Genomic DNA, 7,598 nt, shown 5'->3' with positions numbered 1-7,598 from the left:
CAAGGAAACCACTGGGTCTGTCTGTAACCTGAACTGGGCCCTGAACTCTCCTAGTTTCCTCAAATGTCTGGCTACAACTCTCCAGACTGACATTTCCCATTTTCTCCCACCCTTCTGACTTGGAATCACTAAGCACAAAGACTGCCCTGGAACCTCCCTGGAAGAAACCATCCCAGGTCCTTCTCACTGCCGACACCACAGCCAAACTTCAGGGACTGGAACCCTGGGTCCACATCTCCCCATTAAAAAGGGCTCCCCCAGACTCCTGGAACCACACACCAGCTGCAGACCTAAAATTAAAGTTGATTAGGGAGGTTCCTCCCCAGAAGCAGATGGACTTTCTTGCTAAGATGGTTTCAGATAATAGAACTGCTTTAGGTTACTTCTTGGCTGAAAAAGGAGGAGCTTGTGCCACAGCAAATACCTCCCACAATACCTGGATCAACACCTCTGGTGTTGCAGCAAATATGATAAATTAACACATCAGCCACTTGGCTAAAGCAGGTTGCTGTCCCTTCTTTGATTTATCTGATACCAATTGATTTGGCTCATGGGGGCCCTAGTAAGGAGTATACTTCAATTTCTTGGTATTATCCTTATAATAAGTCATCATTTTAGTCCTCTAGTATGCTATTTTCTCTCTAAGGTCTTAAATGCATGTTCACAGCCATCAGCAGTACATCAGATGGTTTCACTGGGCTTAGAGAACCAGAAACAAGATGATTAATGAGATGAACAGCAAAAACATTTCTTTCATGGATCCGACATCATAACCTAGGAGTTTCACAGTGAGACAAGAACAACTTAACTCTGATGGTGGTTAAGAATAGTACTAATACTGGGGCGCCTGGGTGGCTCAGTCAGGTAACTGTCAGGCTCTTGATGTTGGCTCAGGTCATGATCTCACAGTTCGTGAGTTTGAGCCCCATGTTGGGCTCCACACTGATAACGCAGGGCCTGCTTGGGATTCTCTTTCTCTCTCTGCCCCTGACCCCCTCTCTCAAGATAAATAAATAAACTGTATATAAAAAAAGTAGCATTAATACCGAGAACCACGTGGCTGGCTAGTCGGTGGAGCATGTGGCTCTTGATCTCGGGCTCGTGGATTTGAGCCCCGTGTTGGGCGTAGAGTTTACTTCAAAAAGATGTTAAAAAAGAAAAAAAAAAAAAGAGTACCACCAATACCAAGACATGTTCAATCTGTCATTCTGAGAGGATGACCAAAAGGAGAAATTGTTAAATTAATGAAACAAGGAGGTCATTAGATTGAGGTGGCTGTCATAATGTGGCAGGCTACGGAAGGAAACCAAAATCTAGGCCTATAAAACCAAAACACTAAGGATAACCAAGCACAAACAGCCACTAGGCTTTGAGGTACAGCCATTCAATAATTTCCTTACTTTGCTATGTTGCTTCCTCCTTTGATCTACACAAGTACCCCCCACCCCCCGCAAGCTCCTGTTGGCGAAGGGCTCCTAACCACTTTCAGTTTGGTGCTTCCCAATTCCAACTGATGTTTGCTCAAAGTCTTAAAATTGTCAATATGCCTCAGTTTATCTTTTAACAATCCTACTAAAACCCCTTCAGCTATCTATGTCCTTTTTATCTCTATATCACACATCTTAGCTCTCAGTCTCCAACTTCTGTTGGGCCTTTGGCTCTTGTTCAGCTTTGTACCAAATCCACAATTAATACAAAGAAATAAAATCATTAAATGGCTTGAATTTGCTTAAGAGTCTCAAAGCAAAGATGTAACTGTTGTTGTATTGTTTTTAAAATTAAATCCTTTGAGAAAGTATTTCAGTTGAATTCAAGAGTATCAGACTCAAAAGAAAATCTCCAAATTAATTCTACTCTTCTGTAAATAGAGAACCTTGTAAACTTTTCAATAAAAGAATAATCAGTAGTAAATGAAGATCAATCAATCCTTACCTTCAAGATAACCTTACCTTCCGATAACCAGGAATTTGAGTTTAATAGAAAACCCTTAAAACTCAGCTCACCATACCTGAAGCAATGAACAAACCATCTATCCCTAACTTGGTTTAGAGAAAATCCAACTGCTTTATAAAATTATCTCTTTCATGCGTTCATTTATAATCAGGTTTCAAGAACCTCATAAGATGCTTTCAAGGCAGAAACGTTTTCTCCAAGACAATTCGTCTTTTTTAAATATCATTTAAGGGTGATTGTCACAAAGCCCTTAGGGAACTGACACACAGAGGGAAAAGAACACATCACCATTAGCTAGTCAGGTACCAACTGGCTCTAAGTTGCCGACTCTCTTTCCTGGAAAAACCAAGTATGTCTGAGCAAACGGAACATTGATGATTATCGGGAGACATTCTCTGATATCAATATACTGCTTGCAAGGGATGAATCAGGATTACAAATACCACCTGAGGCACGGAGTGGTTCAAGCACACAGTCCAGATACACTCTGGAAGAAGCTGAACTTTAGACCAACATCCCATAGAAAATCCTCAAACAGAAAGTTCTTCAATCTCAAGAAGGTGATCAACCTGAGAAATAGTAACCACATGTAGTACGTTTGCAAAGAATAAAACAGACAGCCCAGAACTACAGCAACGCATTCTTGGAGAGAAAACAATAAATTGAGAAACTATTATTTCCAAAATATATGCCTATTCTTGTAGCTGTCAGGTGCTCTGGCAAATGTGTTCTTAATTTTACACTGTCCCAAGAAGTATCCTTGTTGCATTTAATTGCTAATTTGAGTCATTAAGTCAACCATAAATCTTGGAAGTTTGCAACACACGAGGCAAAAGTCAAGCAAAGTCAATAGAAGTGACAGTCCAAATCCTTTTGAATATAAAGACCAGACAAAGCACACGGACGATAGGAATATATCTCCAAAGAAGGAAAGGACGCAGTCAGAGTGAAAACATCAAGAAACAGAAGGGATTATTTCATTTGAAGTGGCAGCAGCAGCAGCTAGCCTAAACTTGATGGTAAGCCAGCTGATGTAACAAGGGCAGACGCAGCGTGGTAGATAACTCCAAAAGCAAAACTCTTGGGGCGCAGTCAGTAGAGGATGTGACTCTTGATCTTGGGGTTGTATGTTTGAGCCCCATGTTGGGTATACAGATTGCTTAAAAATAAAATCTTTATTATTTATTTATTTTAAAAAAATTTTAAAGGTTTATTTATTTCTGAGAGAGAGAGCATGAGCGGGGAAGAGGGAGAGAGAGAGAAAGAGAGACAGAGACAGGATCCGAAAGCAGGGTCCAGGCTCTAAGCTATCAGCACAGAGCCAGACACAGGGCTCAAACCAACAAACTGCAAGATCATGACCTGAGCTGAAGTTTGAACACTCAACCAAATGAGCCACCCAGGCACCCCAATAAATATTTATTTTAAACAAGGAGTTTTGCTGGGGCGCCTGGGTGGCTCAGTCGGTTAAGCATCCGACTTGGGCTCAGGTCATGATCTCACAGTTCACGAGTTTGAGCCCCGCATCGGGCTCTGTGCTGCCAGCTCGGAGCCTGGAGCCTGCTTCGGATTCTGTGTCTCCCTCTCTCTCTGCTCCTCCCCTGCTCACACACTGTCTCTCTCTCAAAAGTAAATAAAGATTAAAAATAATTTTTTTAACAAAGAGTTTTGTTTTTAAATTTTTTTAACGTTTATTTATTATTGAGAAACAGAGACAGAGCATGGGCATGGTTCTCAAGAAGCAAAGATAAGGGGAGACACAGAATCCAAAGCAGGCTCCAGGCTCCGAGCTGTCACCACAGAGCCCGACGCGGGGCTCGAACTCACAAGCTGTGAGATTGTGACCTGGGCCGAACTGTGACGCCCAACCGACTGAGCCACCCAGGTGCCCCATATTTTTGTTTTTTTTTTTTTTTTTTTAAAAGATTTTATTATGGGGGCTCCTGGGTGGCTCAGTCGGTTGAGCATCCGACTTTGGCCCAGGTCACGATCTCACAGCTTGTGAGTTCAAGCCCCGCGTCGGGCTCTGTGGTGACAGCTCGGAGCCTGGAGCCTGCTTCAGATTCTGTGTCTCCCTCTGTCTCTACCCGTCCCCTGCTGGTGCTCTGTGTCTCTCTCTCTCTCTCCAATGTTTATTTATTTTTGGGAGAGAGAGAGCGCGCGTGCATATTGATTGGAAAGGGGCAGAGAGAGACAGAGACAGAGGATCCGAAGCAGGCTCTGCACTGTCAGTGTAGCGCCCCAAGTGGGGCTCAAACTCACAAACCACGAGATCATGACTGGAGCCGAAGTTGGACACTGAAACATCAGCTGGATGACTGAGCCACCCAGGCACCCCAAAATGTTTATTTATTTTGAGAGAGAGAGAGAGAGAGAGAGAGAGAGAGAGAAAGAGAGAGAGAGCATGGGAAGGGCAGAGAGAGAGGGAGACAGAGGATCTGAAGTGGGCTCTGTGCTGACAGCAGAGAGCCTGATGCAGGGCTGGAACTCACGGACCACAAGATCATGACATGAGTCAAAGTCTAATGCTTAACAGACTGAGCTACCCAGGCACCCCAGCAAAACTCTTAAAATACATGGAGAAAACAATCTTAGTAATTCTTCCCTGACCTTCAACGTTATTTCTAAAGAAGTGATAAATTGAATAATAAAGCAGTCTAAACTATCTAGCTTCTAAAACATTAAAAGGCAAAAATTCAAAGTCTTATAAAGAGGTCTTCCTTACTTTATGCAAAATGAAGGAATTCTGTTGTCCTAACATGGATTTTATTTTTTGTAATTACTCTAGAAAATGTCCACCTCATCTCAAGACTTTATCTGAAAATGATCAATTCCAAGTTCAAATCTCAAAATGATCAATTCCAAGTTCAAAGGAACAAAAGTAACTATATTTTGCAAAATTTTGTCATGTGAAAACCTGAAATTTCTTTTTAACACTGCATGACAAAGCCTCAAAACATTACATAATGCTATGCTTTGCCTCTTTGTGCTTCCTACTTTTACTTATTATCAACTTCATACTGCAGAGAATAAAAATTGATATCCTGGATAATTATGTCCTTGTCTACCAGTATAGTCTGCCACATTTACTTCCCATGTGCAGTAAATGAATAATTTTTTAATTAAATAAATGTCAAATAGCTTAGTTCAGGCATGGGAATGGCCTTACTAAGCCTCTGTTGTGTACACAAATGTTGAAGAATGCTTTGAGGAAGAAATAATATTTTCATACCTTCAACTGTTTATTAAAACCAGGGAGAGGAAAAAATAAATTATTTTGACAGCTACATTTTTAAGGATTTCTGCAAGTATAATATTTGCTTTCGTAATAATCTGCATCATAAATATGCATCTCCTTGTTAAATTTACCTTAGGAGAATAGAAAGAAGCCTCATTTACACAAGGGTATCATAAACATTCAAAGTACATTTCACAGGCTACTTTATAGTCTGAATCAACTTCATAAGAGTTTCCTGGTAAGTATTCTTTTAAAGTACATATGAAAAAAAAAGTACACATGAAACATTCCACAGGATAGACTATAGACTGGGCCACCAAATAAGTCACAATAGGGGCACCCGGAGGGCTCAGTTGGTTGGGTGTCTGACTTCGTTCGGCTCAGGTCACGGTCTCACCATTCGTGAGTTCAAGCCCCGCGTCGGGCTCTGTGCTGACAGCTCAGAGCCTGGAGCCTGCTTTGGATACTGTGTCTCCCTCTCTCTCTGCCCCTCCCCTGCTTGCACTCTGTCTCTCCCTCTCTCAAAAATAATAAACATAAAAATTTTTTTTTTAAAGTCACAATAAATTTGAAAAGTGTGAAGGTGTACAAATGGTGTTCTCACCATAGACTCTGAGAAAATGGAGTGGGTCCATTTTACTAATGAAGCCTGGTGATTCCTCCTACTCATATAGAAGTCATTTCCAAATAGAAGGTATAACTATGTGCCCCAAATGGCACGAAATGCCCAAACGAGAATATCCACTTTTCAGGCAACTGGGCTGGCCTCTTATTTTCAGCTAATATGCAGCGAAGAAGGAAGTCTTGCAACTGGACCACAACAACTCTTTTCTTAGCCATACCAGATGAAAGGATTTCATTAACTTCCTTGTGATAAAGAATCAGAAGTTGAGAACAGAACCTTACTGTGTATCTGTTAGAATTGGGGTTTTTTTGTATATATTTATACCTGCTATTATAGGTAAACTATATATAATTTGCATTCCAAGGTATGAGTTTAGCCATTCTTGAAAATTTCTACTGTCATCATACCTAAGCTAAACCCAAGTATTTCCCCAAATCCTTCGTTAACGAAATCCATAAGAAGAGTTCAAAAATTAAATATTTATTTTTTTAGTTCTTTCTATCCAGAATACATAAAGAACTCTTACAACTCAATAAAAACAAGTCAATTTAAAAACTGAATGAAAGATAGAGGCACATGGGTGGCTCAGTCAGTTCAGTGTCCAACTCTGTTTTTAAATTTTTTTAATGTTCATTTATTTTTGAGAGAGAGAGAGAGAGAGGGAGAAAGAGTGGGAGTGGGGGTGGGGCATAGAGAGAGGGGGAGACACAGAATCCAAAGCAGGCTCCAGGCTCCGAGCTGTCAGCACAGAGCCCGACTCGGGGCTTGAACTCACAGACTGTGAGATTATGACCTAAGCCGAAGACGGACGCTTAACCGCCCCAAGCAGCCAACTCGTGATCTCAGCTCAGGTCATGATCCCACGGTTCTTGAGATCGAGCCCCGTATTGAGCTCTGTACTGACAACATGGAGCCTGCTTGGGATCTCTCTCTCCCTCTCTCTCTCTCAAAATAAATAAACAGAACATTAAACAAAGTAAAAATGAGTAAAAGACATAAATAGTCATTTCACCAAGAAAGACACACAAATAAATAATAAGTACATGAAAGGATGTACATCACCAGTCACTTGGAGAAACTAGAACACTTATATACTGCTGGGAAGGATAAAAAATGGTACAGCCACTTTGTAAAACAGTTTGGCAGTTTCTTTAAAAATTAAATTTATCATACAAACCAGCAAGCCTACTCCCAGGAATCTACCCAAGAGAAATGAAAACATATGTCCACAGAAACACTTGCAGGTGAATGTTCATAGCAGCGTTCTTCATACTAGTCACAAAGTAAATTAGTGCCCATCAACTGCTGACTCCATGAACACAATGTGATGCACCCACACAATGGAGTGGTGCTTGGCGATAAAAACAAACTACTGACACATGCTACAATATGGATGAAACTCAAAAATTATGCTAAATAAAAGAAGCAAGATGCAAAAGACTGTATCTTATATGATTCCGTGTATATGAAATTTCAGAAAGGCAACTCCATTCTAGAGATAGAAGACAGATCAGTGTTTGCCTGGGCCTGGTAGGGGCGGGGGTGGGGGCATAGGGCTAGGACTTGCCTACTAATGGGCTCAAAGAAAATGTTGAGGGTAATGGGAAAATCCTAAAACAAGATTGGGATAATGGTTATACAACTCTGTAAATTTACTAAAATTAAAAAAGAAAACCACTCGGTCAATTTAATCCAAAATCTTTATTTAAAAATAAGAAAATTGCCTTCTTCAGCCCATAAAAATGTCTGAATATCCTTCTAGTACCTTTGCTTTGTGTCTTG

Source organism: Panthera uncia, chromosome X (genome assembly GCF_023721935.1).
Source record: "Panthera uncia isolate 11264 chromosome X, Puncia_PCG_1.0, whole genome shotgun sequence".
Taxonomy (NCBI): Eukaryota; Metazoa; Chordata; class Mammalia; order Carnivora; family Felidae; genus Panthera; species Panthera uncia.
This window is presented reverse-complemented; position numbering follows the sequence as displayed.